The sequence below is a fragment of the Gymnodraco acuticeps genome, unplaced genomic scaffold, assembly GCF_902827175.1.
Source record: "Gymnodraco acuticeps unplaced genomic scaffold, fGymAcu1.1, whole genome shotgun sequence".
NCBI classification, from domain to species: domain Eukaryota; kingdom Metazoa; phylum Chordata; class Actinopteri; order Perciformes; family Bathydraconidae; genus Gymnodraco; species Gymnodraco acuticeps.
Window position 1 is genome coordinate 290,291 of NW_022991753.1, and position 22,091 is coordinate 312,381.

Below are 22,091 nucleotides of genomic sequence, written 5' to 3' on the forward strand. Positions count from 1 at the left end.
GTGAGAGAGTACTACAGCACGCTGAAGACCGACAGCAGCCGCTCATTGCCGCCCTCCCCGAGCCCAAGAAGACCTACAAGGACAACCCCAAAGACCTGAGCATCTGATTGGACGGCTGTCAGCCAATCACAAGCCACTACCCACAAACACCTCAAGTACTCACTCACATATCCACTTGGTTCTACAGAAAATGCACCCAATTGTGAACACACCTAGATACACCCCCCACACACAACACACCACACACACAAATAATGTTGAGTTACTAACAAGACAGTGATTCCCAAAATGACTTTTGAAAGTTTTTTTTTTCTTTTTTAATTGTATGTTTACTTTTTATTGTTTTTGGTTTAAGCATTCTACATTTACAGTAAGTCAGATTTTTCCAGAAAATGTAAAACCATAAAAAACAATGATGTGCCTAACAGTTCCATTAATGAGCAACATTTTGATTTTGATTTGATATGTGACGGGCATTTTGTGCCGCACTGTCAGATGATGAAATGTATGTACTTTTCCACGAGGATCCCACGGAAGTACCGCGCACCTGGATACCTGTAACCGGTGCTCACAATGATGCTGTGCATGTCTTTACCGGTTTCAATGTCTCTCTCTCACTCTCTCTCTCTTTACTCTCTTGTACTCTCCCTCCTGCCTACTTTTATTCTCCCTCTATCTCTCTCTGTCAATCTCTCTTTCTCTCTCCCCAGTGCCACTGTTTTTTAGACATTTGACCAGACTATAGCACAAGCCTGCATTTGTTTGTATATTTTTGACAGTTTGCAGTATGTGTACATTCAGAGGTGATCATTTTAAATGAATGAAGGGAAAATTAAAAGTTAAACTATGATGATGATGTTAAAATAAAATAATATATTCAACAAATAAATAAATGTGGTGGTTGTTTTGGTTCTTTGGTTTTCCCGGCCATATTTTATTTTAAGCCATTAAACAGGTTTAAGCAACACAAACATGGAGTGTAAGTGTCATAGATAAGAGTGTAGAGTACTGAGCTCTACTCATTTTGGCAAACAAGGCGAAAGAGTCGAGGCTGACATTATTATCTCCGGCCTCCCAAAAGTGTGTGTGGAAATAAAGTCTCTGAAGAAAAGTAAAGCTGAGAGCTCCCATTTTTCACAACATCAAAGCCTGGATAGACCAGTCTTGAAAAATGTTCCTCTCTCCCTGCTTACTTTGATTTTGTTGCAGTTTCTATGCCCTATTTCTCCCTTTGTCCTCACGTCTCTTTTCCTCCTCACTTTCTATCCACCTCTGCGCGCCGAAAGATTTCTTCATTCAATAGAAAACAGATGGCACAGAAGCTGCATCCCTGATTCTGGACGGTGGACAGCGGTAGGTGGTGGATGAGGCAAGGGAGGGATTTTTCTTTTCCCCTCCTAGAAACAACAAGGTGTGAGATAAGAGAATAACAGAACAGAGTGTTCACTCCTGGTGACCTGTGAATGCCAGCAGGGATTTACTTCTGCAGAGAAATGAAATGTGTTGTCTGGCAGTGCTTGATGCTGAGGTGCAGAGACAGATGAGGCACAGTATGCTCACAACTGCTAAATCCAGTTCGAGATGCATGAGAGGTGCTGTTTTTTCTTTTATCTTTTTATTATTTATGGACATGCCGTTTTAAGAAACTTCCATTTACATATTCAACATGGCACGTGTCTCTAATTGTAGTAATATGACAATAGGTCATATTTACATTATACATAGGAGGAGTGGTTGTCTGCTTTAAAGATGACTGTGGAAGAGGTACTACAAGTTTCATCATATGTCGTTTCTTCCAGTTGCTACAAACATGCAAAGTTACTTGATACCATATGTGCAAAAGTATGCATCCAAGATTACCCCTGTGGACACAATCTGTGGCAGCTCATAAGAGGAAATGAAAAGCAGAGATGAAGCATCACAGCACAAACAGTAAACATATCAGAGGCTTTTTTTGGCCCACTTTTCAATTAGGGAGGGGCGCCCTGTACGGGGAGGACAGTCTGCTGAGGAAGGCCTCCTCCATGGAGAGAATCTACAAGGGGGACAGCCTGCTGAGGGACCTGGCCGCATCGCGCAGCCAGAGAGACGCCACCTTGCCCAGAGTGCGCACCCCCGACTCAGATTCGGCTACAAGAGGTTACAGCTCGCTGCTGAGGGGCCGCTCACCTGATGAGGACGGTGAGGGACGAAGGGCGCTTCGCCAGCCGCGACAGCACCCCCCGAGCCACAGTACCGAGCCCGCAGCCTGGGACGGGACATCTCCCCGGTCAGGAGCTTCAAGCGGGACGACTCGGAGGACGAAGAGGACGATGACAATTTCGTAGCGGCTAAGGTGAGAGAGTACTACAGCACGCTGAAGACCGACAGCAGCCGCTCATCCGCCCTCCCCGAGCCCAAGAAGACCTACAAGGACAACCCCAAAGACCTGAGCATCTGATTGGACGGCTGTCAGCCAATCACAGCCACTACCCACAAACACCTCAAGTACTCACTCACATATCCACTTGGTTCTACAGAAATGCACCCAATTGTGAACACACCTAGATACACCCCCCCACACACACACACACACACACACAAATAATGTTGAGTTACTAACAAGACAGTGATTCCAAATGACTTTTGAAAGTTTTTTTTTTTTTTTTTTTAATTGTATGTTTACTTTTTATTGTTTTTGGTTTAAGCATTTCTACATTACAGTAAGTCAGATTTTTCCAGAAAATGTAAAACCATAAAAAACAATGATGTGCCTAACAGTTCCATTAATGAGCAACATTTTGATTTTGATTTGATATGTGACGGGCATTTTGTGCCGCACTGTCAGATGATGAAATGTATGTACTTTTCCACGAGGATCCCACGGAAGTACCGCGCACCTGGATACCTGTAACCGGTGCTCACAATGATGCTGTGCATGTCTTTACCGGTTTCAATGTCTCTCTCTCACTCTCTCTCTCTTTACTCTCTTGTACTCTCCCTCCTGCCTACTTTTATTCTCCCTCTATCTCTCTCTGTCAATCTCTCTTTCTCTCTCCCCAGTGCCACTGTTTTTTAGACATTTGACCAGACTATAGCACAAGCCTGCATTTGTTTGTATATTTTTGACAGTTTGCAGTATGTGTACATTCAGAGGTGATCATTTTAAATGAATGAAGGGAAAATTAAAAGTTAAACTATGATGATGATGTTAAAATAAAATAATATATTCAACAAATAAAATAAATGTGTGGTTGTTTTGGTTCTTTGGTTTTCCCGGCCATATTTTATTTTAAGCCATTAAACAGGTTTAAGCAACACAAACATGGAGTGTAAGTGTCATAGATAAGAGTGTAGAGTACTGAGCTCTACTCATTTTGGCAAACAAGGCGAAAGAGTCGAGGCTGACATTATTATCTCAGGCCTCCCAAAAGTGTGTGTGGAAATAAAGTCTCTGAAGAAAAGTAAAGCTGAGAGCTCCCATTTTTCACAACATCAAAGCCTGGATAGACCAGTCTTGAAAAATGTTCCTCCTCTCCCTGCTTACTTTGATTTTGTTGCAGTTTCTATGCCCTATTTCTCCCTTTGTCCTCACGTCTCTTTTCTCCTCCTTTCTATCCACTCTGCTCGCCGAAAGATTTCTCATTCAATAGAAAACAGATGGCACAGAAGCTGCATCCCTGATTCTGGACGGTAGACAGCGGTAGGTGGTGGATGAGGCCAGGAGGGATTTTTTCTTCCCCTCCTAGAAACAACAATGTGTGAGATAAGGAATAACAGAACAGAGTGTTCACTCCTGGTGACCTGTGAATGCCAGCAGGGATTACTTCTGCAGAGAAATGAAATGTGTTGTCTGGCAGTGCTTGATGCTGAGGTGCAGAGACAGATGAGGCACAGTATGCTCACAACTGCTAAATCCAGTTCGAGATGCATGAGAGGTGCTGTTTTTTCTTTTATCTTTTTATTATTTATGGACATGCCGTTTTAAGAAACTTCCATTTACATATTCAACATGGCACGTGTCTCTAATTGTATGATAATGACTAAGGGTCATATTTACATTATACATAGGAGGAGTGTGTCTGCTTTAAGATGAACTGTGAAGATGTACTACATTTTCATCATATGTCGTTTCTTCCAGTTGCTACAACATGCAAAGTTACTTGATACCATATGTTCAAAAGTATGCATCCAAGATTACCCTGTGGACACAATCTGTGCAGCTCATAAGAGGAAATGAAAAGCAGAGATGAAGCATCACGATCAAACAGTAACATATCAGAGCTTTTTTTGGCCCACTTTTCAATTTGACTTCTTTTGATGCAATGATCTGAAAGTTGTTTTCACACGGCTACATTTATGGATCTGGCTTCCTGCCGTAGAACAGGACGCATGCAGAGCTGCTCAAGACTGTTGAAGAGAAGATGTTGGTTTGCACAGAAGGTAAATGTATACCTTATTGTGGATTTTAACTTGTATTTGGTAAAGTATTTACATGTGTAAGTAGGGTCGTATTCAGTAGCACTGTCCACAGAGAGACCTAAAAGAGACGTTTGAGTACCCTGCAAACATTTCTCCTCTCTCTCCTCTCTCAGTGAAGGGGAAGCAGCTTCTAAATAATGGATGTAATCCACTTTCCAGCAGAGAAACCCTCTCCTCCCTCTCTTTAAATCTCTCCATCTTTATCAGGACACACTCCACCCCTTCTCTTCATCAAATGCGGGAGCAGAGCTCACATGTTTTATTGCCTGTGTGACCCCAGAAATGATTAACTGCCCGGTGACAATTCATCATGTCAATGCCAGGCAGGAGGGAAAGGATGCTAATGAAAAGTACAACGACAACATACAGCTCAGAGTGGCTCCAGGTGCTCCAACGCCGACCTTGGAGCCCCTCTGATCCTCTGTTGCCATGGAAACACCCATGCAACAGGCTCTCTCCTCAAGCAGACAGGAGTTGTGGATGCGTAAACAGGGCTGAGGAAAGTAAATGAAAAGAAAACAAGAGGGCAGGGTTATTTTTGGCTGCTCGAGATTTCAAGATGCTTTCACTCGAGAGGGTAAAAGTTTTTTTAAATGTTGAAGTACTCTCAGGAAGCTCAGCATTTCTATCTAACAAGCCTGTAGTGTCTCCCATTACTGTCATGCTGTAACTCTTCTTTGTCCTAATACTGCATCTGTCTCATGCTCGGCTGTGCATGGAAATCTTCTCAGGTAGAGAGGTGTGGTGGAGCAATTTGTTGCGGCTGCTTAAAGGGAATTTCATGCTATGTGTGTTTTTCTTATCATGGTTATAGTAATGGCACTCAATAGAATATGGTGTATTCATTTAAAAGCTTGAGACGATTGCGCTACTGGGCTGCAGCTGTCACACTAATCAATCAGCAGCTAAAAGAAGGGTAGCTATATGTAAAGAGATTTTTTTTTAAAGCACATTATTCAATATTTTTAGTCATGCTAGCAGCCTGGCTCAGTGGATGTCATTCAGCCTGCTGGTGAATCCCTGACCTTCACAGCCATTGTGATTGATTGCTGTAACATTTGGTGTAAATATTCAATGAGCTAGAGAATTAATTTTAAATTACTTCATGATCCCATTACTTTTCTTCGTGTGCTGCCATAATTCTTTCTTGGCTAAAAGGGAAATATCTCAACAACCTGGTCCAACTGAATGGATTATCATGACATTAGGAATGGATTATCATGACATTAGGCACACCCACATATGTAACGTGGTTACCTGCTAAGCACCAATATTAACATGGAGTTAATGTGACCGAGCATATGTAAGCATAAAGCTCAAAGCTGTTCTGTGCCCATGATACATTCCCATAGTTGCTAGCATGGCAACCCAGTCTCACGGCATTTCGTATAATAGTCACGAAATAAATGTAATCTATTGATTCGTGTTCACCAACACGATTTTCCCATTTTTTTCGTGTCACACAGAACTATTTAAAAGCAATGTATTTCTATTGGTAGGCTAGTATGTTTCGTGCCTGCACCACGTCTTTTTGTCCGGTCGGGTCTTAGAAGACCGGAAGCTGTGTGGTTCATAAAAACATTTTCTTAGTCAATATCAATATACCAATAGAAATACATTGCTTCTAAAATCGTTCTGTGTCAGAATACTGAAATCTGTATTTTTTTCTTCTAATTTGTTATTATTTACATTGCTTTTAAAATCGTTCTGTGTGACACGAAAAAAATGGGGAAATTGTGTTGGTGAACACGAATCAATAGATACATTTTGTGACTATAAGACAAAATGCCGTGAGACTGTATTGATTATGGCTGTTTACTCTCAGTTCTATTAACATAGACAAAACTAGAACATAATTAACCAACTTGTGTTCCCCTTGGTTCCAAACAAATTGTCTTTTGCGGTTTTAAGTATTAAGAGATTCGCACAACCGGCCATGTATTGTACAGACACTGTTAGCAACTAGTCAAGCATTAGCAGCTAAAAAGACATATTTCCTTATTGGAGGCTAAAATTAGAATGAGTAGTTCATAAGGTGGTCAGAAACACATCTCAAAATGAATGTTAATGTTACCCTATGACTATGTCGGTAGGCTATAGCTAAATATGCTAATTTTGCTAGCGTTCGCTATTTCAGGAGTGTGTATCGCTTGTTGCTGCTTTTTTACAGCAGACAATTTGACTGCCAATTTGACAGCCATGTGTTACTCTTCATATTCATATCACTGGAGCCAACAATATGCCTGGCTGGTGAGTTGACATTTTATTTTGAGCATTCATCTGATGGCAAATCTTATTGAGTAGGAGTCCTTTGGTGGCAGTTTAGGACGTCATTGACTTGATCTACTGTAGAGGCTCCAGAGAAGAGTTTATGTCCCATAGTGACCACTGTAGCCACTTTAAAGACGTCAGGATATTGAACGTGTGCCTGGCTTTCCTCCTCTGTTGAAATGTGTTCATGTATCCGCGTCCAAACAGTCAGGAAGCAAATCCCCTGCTTGTGTTGAGTGTGTCGTGCAAATTCAAGTGTTTTACTTCTCATCAGGTCTCCGAACTAAATCCCTCATCCATTCCATGTATACGGTGCTCTTGATCAAGGTAAAGCAAATTACAGCAGACCTCATGGTAAGAATTAGACGATGTTTTAGAGAGTGACTCATCCTCTCTTATAGGATCTTGACCTTTCAATTCAGATTTTCTTTATATTTGAATCTTTTTCAAAGAAAATATGAAATTCACGGCATTGTCACTGTTCTGCTTGTCAAAGAAAGTTAAGGTGGCCTTCAAGTATAGAAAAAAACTAAAATCCCCTCCCTAGAGCCAGGGTTAGGTTTTTCCTTTCTTGTAGAAACAACAACACAAAGAAGACAAGCTCCCTATTTGACACAACAGTTTTTAGTCTAAGGAGACTATTCACAGATGCCAACATGGAGACAGAATGTTTTATTCCCTTGGATAAATCTCCCCAATCCTACATCCTAATTACTTATTTGAACCCAACCTCTCCCCCGAAAATAACCAATACACTTAATTTAGGAACTAACTGAAGTGTCTACAGTCTCTTTTTTTCATTTTTCATATGGCTTTCTGTCACTTTATGAAATGTGACATGAGAGTACATGCAGAAAATGAAATGAGGATATGGAGTGGGTAATGTATTATCTCAGGATAAACCCCTTCAGATGCATCATCTCGTTTTGGATGGGGTCCGATGTAATAATGATCCGTCACCTATGTCAAGTTGCCCTCCTGTTCAGTGCTCTGCCTTGCCCATTGGTTCTGTAAGAGCACACGCATGAAATGGGTGAGTAATCCACACTGTTGGTGTCTTTGCTGTACTCAAAAAGAGAGGGAATCAGTCCTGTGCTCAGTGCAGGTCTGCAGGAAAACATGCTTCAAAGATGTGCCTTCCTTTCAGCATTTCTATTTTTAGATTTTGACAATGTCAGGTTAAATATTGATGCTCAGAAGTTGCTTCAAATGAGTGGTGGAGGGAGGAGCGGAGAGTTTTACTTTGGCAAAATACAAAATAAGTAAGTATTGATGTGTTTTAGGTGGATGAGGAATTTAAAAAAGACAAAGAGATCTTTATTATTAGTTTATCCTCCCAGCTAAAATGGTAAAACTTCTACATGTACTGTATTCCCAAATATATAAAACATGTACAAAGTTAGTTTTAACCGAGATTAAATAGTTTGGAGTGATATATAAATACATTTGCCTCAGTAAGTTGTGGGCCGTGGCGACAGCACTTTCAAATGATGTGGTTTGAATTGACATCTTCCAAATATTTGCGTGATGTTACGTATCAAAGCTAAATTATTTCTGTATGCCTGTACCGATACAACCCCCTGCACTGCATTAGTAGTCAGACAAACCATATGGGGATCAGACACATTTGTGGAAATCAATAACACTGTTTATATAGATGACTTCCGGTGTAACCTCCTTACATACATAAAAAACCTCTTGACACATCTCTGAATGCACCCGACTTCATACATATTTATACTTGACAAAGGCGAAGAAATTGACATCAAAATGTTAATGTTTGCGGGAAATGTATGAGTAAGCATTCCGGTCTGATATAATGCGCAAATTGAACCTCCCCATACACATTTGATATGTGTGCATCACGATATTATGCAGAAGTGATGGTTTGTTGTGATGAATATGATATGAGTATGAAGTCAAATGTGCATAGGAAGTCATTAACAGTTGCTATTTTCAATCTCACTGTCATTCACATTATACTGCACGTATCGAACATGTATAACTCAACACAAAATGATTTAACTGTTATTGTCTGCGCGCAGCCTGCGGGAGATAATGTGTTTGTTTGTGTGTGTACGTTGACGTGTGTGAAAGTGTTTGTTAGAAGTTAATCTCATGAACTAGTGTCAGCCTAATATGTTGTAAGCTCATTAATGACTGTATGTTTAGGGACCTGTCCTAGTTGTGGTGATTCACAATTTACAAACAAATCTATTTTAATGTCTTTATTATGCCATCGACTGCTGATTCCTAACTCTAAACCAGTCAGAATCAGCCAATTGATCAACACTCCACAAATATCCAAAAACACATCGTGTTTTACAAATCGCCTGAAAATGGTACAAACAAGTGGCAACAATGTGTGATGAAGGTGTTTATCTGGGCTATATTATGCAATCGAAAGTGAAACTTAAGCTCGTTCCATTGCGGAGATATTCCCGCGAGAGTGCGAACAACTTAAATAAATGTATTTATTTAAAATGTGAAATTTTACCAATATTCTCACGGACCACTAGGGGGCTCTCACGGACCACTAGGGGGCGCTCACGGATCACCAGTGGTCCGCGGACCACACTTTGAGAAGCACTGCGGGACATTTATTTCCCCACTCTGTTGTGTTTACACACATTACACACACATGGGAGGAAAAGGCATCTTCGGAAATCTGCCAGTCAAAAAACAAGCTTTCATTTTACTGTTGCAGTCTGGTTTTTTGCTTTTGGTGTGCTTAAGAAACGAGACATTTGTATCTCATTCTTCAGATTTGTTTCTTACAAAATATTCTATTCTCCCCTGAATAAATCCCTGTTTTTGTTACTTTTGCCACTATCTTGACTGTCAGGGAGCCAAAAGGGACAATTAAGTGAGATTCAACTCTTCTTTGTTCTGATCATTATTTGAAATCCTATCAGATGGATGGTCATTGGCAGACATCTGACTTGTCATTGGTGAAGTTGGGAAATGGTTGGTGTGTGATGTTGGTGTTTTAAAGAGGCTTCTCCTTGATTTATAGGCCCTTCAGTGTAAGAGCTCTCACTGAGTGGGCTCATGCTTCTGTAATTGGTCCCTTGACTCTAAAAAGCGACTCTGATTGGCCAAAGAAGTAAAGAGAGTGAAAGAACTCTGGTTTCACCTGGCTGATGCCCAGGACTCTGCTGAAGAGGGTTCACCTTCGTCATGCTGAGTGGATGAGAACTGCTTCTCCTTTTTCTCCATGAGAGGTTTGACCCTGAGCTCCCAGAATACTTCAGTCACACCTCAAAGACAAGGGCCGGGGAAGAGAAGCAGGTTTGGGACACAGTTGAATATCAATTGAAAAGATACCACATAACAGTCTACATGTATTACATGTACACTAAATTCTAATATTATTCTGAGAAAATGTACATACATCCTTGTTATTACACAGGAATAAATGGAAACAAGTGAGGTAACCAAACAGGTAAAATACATGTATTTAACAGGAGTAGCAGTAAAATGACATTAAATGGATATTGTCGGGTAAATAGTCAAATGCAAACATGAACATGAGCCTTAATTAGAATGTTATTTTAATGAGGAATCACTATTAAATGACTCATTACGCTTCTCCGTCCCGCGGGCCCACCACCTACGGGAAACATCGATGGGGTCGGGTGCGCTGCCAGAAGGGTGGCAGTGAAAGCGGAGGGTCTCGACGGACCAGACCCGGGCGACAGAAGCTGGCTTTGGGGACGTGGAACGTTACCTCTCTGGGGGGGAAGGAGCCGGAGCTTGTGCGGGAGGTGGAGCGTTACCAGTTGGATCTGGTTGGGCTCACCTCTACGCACAGCGTCGGCTCTGGAACCTTACTTCTGGAACCTTACTTCTGGATAGGGGTTGGACTCTATTCTTCTCCGGAGTTGCTCAAGGTGTGAGGCGCCGGGCGGGTGTGGGGATACTCACAAGTCCCCGGTTAGGTGCTTCGTTGTTGGAGTTTACCCCAGTGGACGAGAGGGTCGCCTCCCTACGCCTGCGGGTTATGGGGGGGAAAACTCTGACTGTTGTGTGTGCTTATGCACCCAACAGCAGTTCAGAGTATACGGCCTTCTTGGAGACCCTGGAAAGAGTCCTGTATGGGGCTCCTGAAGGGGACTCTTTAATCTTGCTGGGAGACTTCAACGCACATGTGGGCAATGATGGAGACACTTGGAGGGGCGTGATTGGGAGGAACGGCCCCCCTGATCTGAACCGGAGTGGTGGTTTGTTACTGGACTTCTGTGCTAGTCATGGATTGGCCATAACAAACACCATGTTCGAACATAAGGATGCTCATAAGTGTACGTGGTACCAGAGCACCCTAGGCAGAAGGTCCATGATCGATTTCGTTATCGTATCATCGGACCTGAGGCCGTATGTTTTGGACACTCGGGTAAAGAAAGGGGCGGAGTTGTCAACTGATCACCATCTGGTGGTGAGTTGGGTCGAGTGGCGGGGGAAGCCTCTGGATAGACCTGGTAAGCCCAAACGTGTAGTTCGGGTGAACTGGGAACGTCTGGAGGAGGCCCAAGTTCAGGAGGCCTTCAACTCACACCTCCGGCGGAGCTTTTCGGGCATTCCTGTGGAGGTTGGGGACATTGAACCAGAATGGTCGGTGTTCAAAGCCTCTATTGCCGAAGCCGCGGCGGGGAGCTGTGGTCTCAAGGTCCTAGGTGCCTCAAGGGGCGGTAACCCTCGAACCTCCTGGTGGACACCGGTGGTCAGGGAAGCCGTCCGACTGAAGAAGGAGGCCTTCAGGAATTTGTTATCCCGGGGGACTCCCGAGGCAGTTGCAAGGTACCGACAGGCCCGAAGGGCAGCAGCCTCATCCGTGGCCGAGGCAAAGCAGCGGGTGTGGGAGAAGTTCGGAGAAGACATGGAGAAGGACTTTCGGGCGGCACCAAAGTTGTTCTGGAAAACTGTCCGACACCTCAGGAGGGGGAAGCAGGGAACCATCCAAGCTGTGTACAGTAAGGATGGGACGTTGTTGACCTCAACTGATGGAGTGTTAGGGCGTTGGAAGGAACACTTTGAGGAACTCCTGAACCCGACAACTCCGCCCTCTATGTTAGAGGCAGAGCTGGAGTATGACGGGGGATCAACACCAATCTCCCGGGGGGAGGTCACTGAGGTCGTCAAACAACTCCACAGTGGCAAAGCCCCGGGGGTGGATGAGATCCGCCCGGAAATGCTGAAGGCTCTGGGTGTTGAGGGACTGTCATGGTTGACACGTCACATCAACGTTGCGTGGAAGTCGGAAACAGTACCGAAGGAGTGGCAGACCGGGTTGGTGGTTCCCCTTTTTAAAAAGGGGGATCAGAGGGTGTGTGCCAATTACAGAGGCATCACACTACTCAGCCTCCCCGGGAAAGTTTACTCTAAGGTACTCGAAAGGAGGGTCAGGCCGATTGTCGAACCTCAGATTGAGGAGGAACAATGCGGATTCCGTCCTGGTCGTGGAACGACGGATCAGCTTTTTACTCTCGCAAGGATCCTGGAGGGGGCCTGGGAGTACGCTTATCCGGTCTACATGTGTTTTGTAGACTTGGAGAAGGCGTATGACCGGGTTCCCAGGGAGTTACTGTGGGAGGTGCTGCGGGAGTATGGGGTGAGGGGGTCTCTACTCAGGGCCATCCAATCTCTGTACTCCCAAAGCGAGAGCTGTGTCTGGGTCCTCGGCAGTAAGTCGGACCCATTTCCGGTGAGGGTTGGCCTCCGCCAGGGCTGCGCTTTGTCACCAATCCTGTTTGTAATATACATGGATCGGATTTCGAGGCGTAGTCATGGGGGAGGGGGTCTGCAGTTCGGTGGACTAAGGATTGCACCACTGCTTTTTGCAGATGATGTGGTTCTAATGGCTTCATCGGTCTGCGACCTTCAGCACTCACTGGATCGGTTCGCAACCGAGTGTGAAGCGGCTGGGATGAGGATCAGCACCTCCAAATCTGAGGCCATGGTTCTCAGCAGGAAACCGATGGACTGTCCACTTCAAGTAGGGAATGAGTCCTTACCCCAAGTGAAGGAGTTCAAGTATCTCGGGGTCTTGTTCTCGAGTGAGGGAACAATGGAGCGTGAGATGGGCCGGAGAATCGGAGCAGCGGGAGTGGTACTGCAGTCGCTTTACCGCACCGTTGTGACGAAAAGGGAGCTGAGCCAGAAGGCAAAGCTCTCTGTCTACCGGGCCATTTTCGTTCCTACCCTCACCTATGGTCATGAAGGATGGGTCATGACCGAAAGAACGAGATCGCGGATACAAGCGGCCGAGATGGGTTTTCTCCGCAGGGTGGCTGGTGTCTCCCTTAGGGATAAGGTGAGAAGTTCGGTCATCAGGGAGGGACTCGGAGTTGAGCCACTCCTCCTTCGCGTCGAAAGGAGCCAGTTGAGGTGGTTCGGGCACCTAGTTAGGATGCCACCTGGGCGCCTCCCTAGGGAGGTGTTCCAGGCACGTCCAGCTGGGAAGAGACCAAGGGGTAGACCTAGGACCAGGTGGAGGGATTATATCTCTTCGCTGGCCTGGGAGCGCCTTGGGATCCCCCAGTCAGAGCTGGTTGATGTCGCCAGGGAAAAGAAAGTTTGGGGCTCTCTGCTGGAACTGCTACCCCCGCGACCCGACCACGGATAAGCGGGAGAAGATGGATGGATGGATTACGCAACTGTTTATTCTGGCAATCAGAACTTGACTGATTATCTGAATAGATTACCTGATTAAAGATATAGTTTCCTCAGTAGTTTTTCTGTTGTGACTTGGTGTTAGTAATCTTGTGTTGCCATTATTTATACCTTATGGCTGCCATGGTTTCCCTTATATCACTTAGTGCTTTGAAAAAAGTAGTTTTCCAACTTTATAGAGATGTGATATTAAATTGCTGGAGTGCCCCATTTAAAACGTCTTTTGAACTTGAATAAAACAACATTAATGATACAGATTAAGGTTTTTCCAGAAATAAAATTGATTTAATCGGACAACTATTGGATTGGTTAAAGGTGGGGTATGTCATTTTGGAGAAACCAGCTCGAGTGCGCTAGAATTTGAAAGTACACAACCGGAAAAAATCTGCCTCTTCCTTCAGACTTCCTTACAGAGCCCCTCCTCCAACACACACGAACGCGCACATGACCAATGAGGGCACGAGATAAGTTTGTGCACAGATGGAAGGCTGACAGGCAGGTAGGCCATCCAGTTACTTTAGCCGGGCCGGCTAAAATGATTGGTCGTGCTTTTTACAGTACTACGGCTTCCACAGATGACATTATTTTATGTATTTATAGTCAAAGCATTTAATATATTCATTGCTATCGGGATGTTAAGAGCATTCCATGGAATATAACAAAAAGTGTTTCTGAAATAAATTACATACCATGTAGTGCTGATGAAAGGGAGTCGGAGGCGGTGTATTAAGAATGGACTTCCACACTTTATTATCCATTAATCTAAGAGGTTAGTACATGAACTGCTCTGCATGACAAGCTAGCAGGAATGACATCAAACCCTGGTACCCTCACTAACGGGTCCGGGTTGCAACACAATATATCAATGGTGAATTATGTATAATAACTAGGGCTGTCAAGTTAACGCGTTAATAACGCGTTAACGCAAAAAAAAATTAACGCCACTAATTATTTTAACGCGATTAACGCATGTGTATTGTTTTTCCTCAGCCGCCCCGTAGTTTCAGAGCGCATCGAGTTTAAAATACCATCTACAAGCTGATGCTGACAGCCCCGCTCCTGCCGCCCACTTGTGGCAGACCACACTTCCACGCTCACCGGCAGGCACCGACTGGCCATCGGGAGGACCGGGAGGGTGTGTGTATGTGTGTGTGGCCCGAGCGAGCGAGAGAGAGACCTTACGTGCATTGTTGTTGTTAGCATCTGGTGCTAGCTAGCTGCGCTAACGGATATAAGGAGCTGTTTAAATGAAAACAGAGGAGTGACATTTCGCCACAACTGCGCCGAGCACTTGACTTTATGCAGGAAGCCAGACAGTGGACATTGTACGAAAAGTCAGCACACTCAGCACGGATAGTGCGCAACATGATTGCAGCATCCAGGCAGCTCCCGTTCGAGCATATGCCTTGAGTTGCACATAGCTCCAACGATCCATCACACACACACGCGCGCACACACACACACACACCATTTGTATTGTATTATTCTATAACACATAGGTGTGAGCAAGCTCTCTGATTGGTCAATAGGCGTGTTTGATTCCACGATCAAAGAACGGTCAAATAGAACGTGCCTTTTCACAACAAGTCAGTATCCCTCCGCGTCTGAGAAAAACGGTATACCCTTGGCCCGAACTGTTCGAACTGGAACAAGCAAGCAGCGGAGAAGTAACGGGGCAGAAACCCTCCTTTTTACGTTACGAAACAAACTTCCAAACATAATATGGAAACATTTAAGATTAACTTCAACCTCCGGGGGGGTCTTACTGTGGAGGACTGGATTGAGGAGTGCCTAGAAAAAAAAGCACCTAAACGACAACATGCAGAGCTACGTGAAGAGCAGGTAGAACAACTGGAAAAGTACCACAATTCAAAAGCTAATTGCAAACTGGAACAAGAAAGCAGCGGAGAAGTAGTGGTTTCCATAGCGACACACAGCCGTTACATTGTTACATTGTCTCTCGTTGGAAAATCGTTAGCTACAAAATGTCAGATTTTATAGTTATCATTTGGACAACAGAAAGATGTGGAGCAACGCGCTTTTTGCCGGTCCGGGACAAGCCAAACGGCCACTGGAGGAAAGCTCTTCCGTGAACACCACAGCACCAACTGCAAAAAAAGTCTGGCATGGAGTTCATGAGTTGTTTCAAAAATTGCACGTTTAATGGCAGCATGAACATCCACCTTCATTCTGAAGCCAAAATGTTAAATATGTAAATAAATAAATAAATAGCCTAATTCAAGAATTGTTGTCAATAAATTGTTTTCAATAAATTGGTTAATAATATATTATTTACTATAATTATATCAATAACTGTAAGCGGGGAAGCAGGAGTGTTCGATTGATCGGCTCTCGTTACCAAGGGAACTAATATGAACTACTTTCTGACGGAGATTAACTCAAGCAGAAAGTGAAGGTTTGGGAGCAAATTAGCCCACATTATGAAATTATTTTTACGATATTGTTGATTACAATGATAGTTTGTGTTATAGAATCGCAATCATACACTTGAGGCCGTTCTTTAACGTCACTATTGGTACGACAGTACTGCGGCAGGACCGAGGCGCTTGCGCCGAGGTCCGTACGCCTGTACTGCAATAATGACGTTAAAGAACGGCCTCTCGTGTATGATTGCTTAATTGTATGAGAGAGGTTCCAGGTTGAATTGAGGCGAATATTTGTAATGTTCAGAGGTTGTTGTGTTTAATATTCATGAGAATATTTGTCATTGTTCAAATGATAATAAACATTAGCATAACGCATATTTGTCCACTCATATGTTGATAAGAGTATTAAAAACTTGAAAAATATTCCTCTAAGGTACATTTAGAACAGATCAAAAATGTGTGATTAATTTGCGATTAATCGCGATTAACTATGGACAATCATGCGATTAAATATTGTAATCGACTGACAGCCCTAATAATAACGTGTCACCACAACCCCACTTTTAATGTAATTCAATGCTGTAGTTGTTGCAAACAAAAATATAAAAAATAAGAATGCAGTCATAAATGAATGACTCACATTCATGAAGGAAGTCTATGCCAAAAACTAAATGTATTTATAATGCAATTATATATCTCAGACATTAAATATAAAGTATTTGGCTTCATGAAGTACAATGTATTGCCAATTAGTTTCAATGCTCTTCATAGTAAATGCAGCACTCTTCTTTTTTCACATAGAGACAGATGAAAGTACCCGTTTGTGTCACACAGTGTCATCTTGTGGTGAGTTTAGTCCTCACACCCTCCCTCCCGTACACCATCACAGCCTTGAAGCTGTGAGAACACACAGCTCACAGAGTCAACAGACCACTTCCTGTAGCGGACACACCGTCACCTCCCAAGCTGTAACTCACAGGCTCCAGTGTGACTGATGCTCCAAAATAATGTCCCCCCCTCCCCATTCTCCATTGAAAAACAGGGAGTTTCCTGCCAGGCTGTCGCACATTCACCATCTGAGGCCAAGGACTCTGTCAAAGAGAGACGGATCAATATGTCAACATAGGAATTTGTGTGTGGATGTTTGTGTGTTGTTTATAGTCAGGGTCGGGAGGAGATGGTGGTCTGATGCTTCTTTTGTCTGTGGTATTGATTGAGTCTAACAGAGCTGATGTCACGCAGCAGCACGCTGGCTCAGGGTCAGTGATGTTGAGATAAAATGCCCTCTGTTGCTCTGATGACATAGGTCAAGAGATCTACATAATAAAAATAATAATAAATTGAGATTAAAAACACTTTTGGGGGGCTGGAAAGTGTGCATCCATCTGTGAAAAAGGCTCCACACTTAAGAAAATGCAGCAACTTGAAATATTGATGAAGCACTAAACTTTTGATGATTGTTGCACTGGAGTTGATAACTCTTGTCAGTGGAGTTGAGCACATTTTCCACTTGATGTTTTTCTGTGTGTCTCAAAAACACATTCGCCTGAAGATTTTTGAGAGGCCTGTGAGATTGACATGATTTAGTGCGCAATATTAAAAAAAATCTTCCATCAAGGACACTGACCTTACTGCGTAGGCCGATACACTGTTTACTACATGACTCACACCCTCCCTATACACTGCTGCCTGTCCGACAAAAGCACTCACACACAAACACATGGTTTTCTTTCAAGTTGAGTTATTGCCTGACCACTGCATGATGTGTTTTTGCATAACCCTTTATGCATCATTCCATCAAAGTAGCAACTCATCTATAGCATGGTGGAGTTAAAGACGCGCTGCAGGGGCTCTGAGCCATCAGCAGAAAAACAGCCTGAAATATGCTGAGCAAACACAAGATAGTTTTTTCTCATGGCCCCTTTTCCCCTTATTTCCTCTTTAAGCAGCATTTTCTCTGTCCTTACTATGCTTTTTAGCATATATGCACAAGCTATAGTGAACAACAAAGATGTGTGGAGCCCACTTCTATAAGAGAGCTCTGTTCACAATGAGGTCATTATGCTATATACACATACAGAGTCAGCAGGCCGTTGTTGAAATTAACTGGTTTCATTCTGTCTAAATGTGTGGCTTTGGCATATTTAACTCGGCGATGACATTATCTAATGAACACAAACTGAATTGCCTTTGCAGGGCATGGCGCACACACACAGTCAACCTCCATCACAGGGAGAATTGCAAGGAGATCCACGTAGCATGCTAATAAGCCTGCAGTCAGCCAAGAAAAACACAAATCAGATATTCATCTGCGTTCTGACCTCGCCACTGGCCTGTAGCAGAAAGCAGAAATAATGAAAGGTCCATTTAGAATAAACATTTCTAAACACAATAGTTTTTTGTGTGGCTTGATTATTGTCAGCATGCCTGCGCTGTGGAGAACTATTTCTGTAAGAATTCTGTTTTCTGCACGATTATCAGATCTATGTTGGCACCAAACAGTCCTGACATTCTCTGGTTTAGGGTTTCTTATTTGTTACAGTGGAACAAAAGGCTGTTTGGTTTCTGGAACACTGACAGGCACGCTTTGGGTTGACTTTGGTGCCAGTAAACTTCCTGCTTGTCGCAATGAACTAGTGTGTAGTGGTAGACCAAAGGAAACTGGGTACTTTGAGGTGGGCATGCAAAGTTGGTCATAATGTGGGTTTTCTCCGGAAGTTTTTCCTTGTACGATGTGAGGGTCTAAGGACAGAGGGTGTCGTATGGTCATACTGATATTCTGTACACACTGTGAAGACCACTGAGACAAATGTAACATTTGTGATATTGGGCTATATAAATAAACATTGATTGATTGATTGAACAAAAACATGTCCTACATCCTCTTTTCTGTAGTTAGACTGCTATAGCTGTAAAATAAATCTGCTGGTGATTTAGTATTGTGGCATCCCCCTTCCACTTATTTTATTTATTTATTTATAACTTATCATACTTTTTTGACCACTTGGGGGCGGTGCAATAAGCTCTTAACACAACACTGAGCCTTTATCCCCAAGTGTCATCCCACACGTCTGGAAACTAAAGCCAATGCAGAAGTTCCTTAAACGTGCATTCTTTAAGTTGGCCAACAGGGAGCGCTGGTTTCCAAAAGGTCTGAATGTACAGAGGTCTATGAGAATATGACTCCACTTTCAACTAGATTTATTTATTATTCAAATGCGCTTATGGTCTTAATTGCTAGTTTTTCTTCAAAAGACCATGATGTTCATTCAGTAAATTATAAAAGCAGGATATGCTTAAGGGCGTGTCTCAGGAACGTTTGCTAACACGGTGTTGTCAGGCTTTGGTGTTATCCTGGTTTTCGTTTGAAAACGTATGACCCCTCTACAGTGTGTTTTCTGCTTGTGGAAGTAAATTAAAATATATTTAATCACATAAACTTGTCTTGTTCAGCATTCGGGTTAGGGTTAGCTGTTAAGTATTCAACTATGATAACAATTTTCCTGAAAACAGGTGTAGGCTGTGTCCCGTATAAAAGGACAGTGACTTAAAACACTAAAAGGGGCTATCAACCCAAATCGAGCAGAAAGATAAATTACACAGTGTCGAAATTAGAGAACGACAAAGTTGGTAATTGTTGGTATTGTCAAAGCAACATTGCTCACATTGCTTTAAAGAGGCCACCTTTGCACAGGTTTGAACAGTACAGCTTGAGGTGTTTGTGCTGAGTATGGTTTATAGACTGTACATCATAATACTACGACTAAACCTTGAACACCCAAAGAAAGAAGATTCCTTGCTCTCTACCACCATCAAAACCCAAAATGAAGGAACAACCTCTGGAGGAATATTGTTCAACCCTCTAGTAGAGTTCAAAGACTGTCAGGATCTATACCGAGGAGCACTGATGCCTTGTTCGTTTAATATGAGGAATAGGTGAGTCATTTAAAAAGTGTTGAGCTGAGCTTGTTACGAAGTTCTGTCCCCTAGTGGATCAAAGTGATTAATGCAGCTTTACATGCATTTGTGGTTTGGCAGGTATAACCCTTTAAATCAATGTTTCCTAAAGCCTTTTGCCTATATGGTAGTTTGTATGCTCCTTCTTTTATGGACCAAATAAATCAATTCAGTTTTAATTTCCAAGAGAAAAACAGATGTAAGTCTTCGAGGGGCAATAGATGAGTCAAGAAGGTTTTAGAGGTAAGGCAGTGCAGGTACCTGACATTCCTCATTAATCTTCCCTTCCTTTCCTATCTCTCCAGCCACTGAGAACATCTTCAATCACCGTGATTTGTGAGACCAATGTTGCAAACAACACAATCCAATGATTAATGTCCTTGAATATATGATGTGTGGCATTTTTATTCGAGGTGTTTGATAAATCTAAGCAGCAATTTACCACAGAGAGAACATAATCAATACACCGTTGACCTCTTGATCTCTCTATTATTCTCATTGGAATAAAGACAGTGGAATTATCATCAGTGGTTAACACACTGTCATAGGGCCCTATAAAAAAGCATAAGGCACCAGCCAGGAGACCACCAAGTAAGTCAACATTTATTGCTAATTTCATCATTATAATGAGTCTGTTTTATCACCTGAGACTCCAGCAGTCTCCCTGGTCTACCTATTGCTAATCTGGCATGGCTAACCCTTGTGGAGTTGCTGTAGAGGCACGGTAATAAAGCACACAGCAGGGAAATAGAGGAAGTAGCACTTTTTGTATAGTGCATTGGAAGATACACAAGCCTTGATCTATTTCTGTACCAGTATGTTAAAATCTCTACTGGGAGACTGACGTTTCCTGACAGTTGGGATGTTTTGTGAGGTACTCATATAGTCAGTGTTTCACCTTTACAGTATACCATGGTTGGCAGTTGGCACACAATTAAGTAAGGACCTTTACATACACTGAACAAAAATATAAACGCAACACTTTTGTTTTTGCTCCCATTTTTCATGAGATGAACTCAAAGATCTAAAACATTTTCTATTTACACAAAATAACCATTTCTCTCAAATATTGTTCACAAATCTGAAAAAATCTGTGATAGTGAGCACTTCTCCTTTGCCGAGATAATCCATCCCACCTCACAGGTGTGGCATATCAAGATGCTGATTAGACAGCATGATTATTGCACAGGTGTGCCTTAGGCTGGCCACAATAAAAGGCCACTCTGAAACGTGCAGCTTTGCTTTATTGGGGGGGGTCTCGGGGGGTCCGAAAACCAGTCAGTATCTGGTGTGAGGGTAAGGGTCAGGGTAATGTTGTGAATCGAGTGGCCCATGGTGGTGGTGGAGTTATGGTATGGGCAGGCGTATGTTATGGACGACGAACACAGGCCACTCGATTCACAACATTACCCTAACCCTATTGGGGCCATTCTAAGGCACACCTGTGCAATAATCATGCTGTCTAATCAGCATCTTGATATGCCACACCTGTGAGGCGGGATGGATTATCTCGGCAAAGGAGAAGTGCAACAATATTTGAGAGAAATGGTTATTTTGTGTATATAGAAAATGTTTTAGATCTTTGAGTTCATCTCATGAAAAATGGGAGCAAAATCAAAAGTGTTGCGTTTATATTTTTGTTCAGTGTATATATAGGCACACGAAAGTGTTGGTCAACATCTAAATTTATTTTGTAAGAAAGGCTGACTTAATATTCAGTTTAAGTATATGGTGTATTAGGGATAGTTTCATCAATTTATGTTGTTTTGAGGAAGTTATTAAGTCTCTGTTTCCGTCTGGGAACTGAAGCTGTTATCTATGATCGTGCCAAAGCCTCCAAACTCCAGTGAAAGAAGAAGTAGGGAGTTGTGTCTTAAGCTGGATTCGCATGACAAGCGGTAAAACGGCTTGTGTTTTCTATGAGCTCGGCCGAAGCATTGGCTTGAATTTGTTGTCGAGCGCTTTGCTCAAACTTACAATTATTTCAACTTTGAACTTGTTTTTGTTGTTTCTGAAAATGACAGCTGTATGTAGCGCCGCAAGCTAGCAGAGCAGGTAACCAAAGAAACAAACCCTAATTTTTTGGTAGGCCTTTTTTTTTTTAACTGATTCTGGAGGTACCTCATATAACCCCAATTAAAAAAAATACAAACTCTCCCATTAAAGGGGTGGAAGATAACTGGAAAAGGAGGCAAGGATAGTTTTGACCATAAATCGTGACTGATCTCTTTCAGTTGGGAAATATTTTTTTAAATCCTGTACAAAGACAGGAAGAACCAACCAGTGTTTCCTGCCTCTGTTTACTAGTTTGTATCTTGAGCCAAAATAATATTTAATTTATAGGAT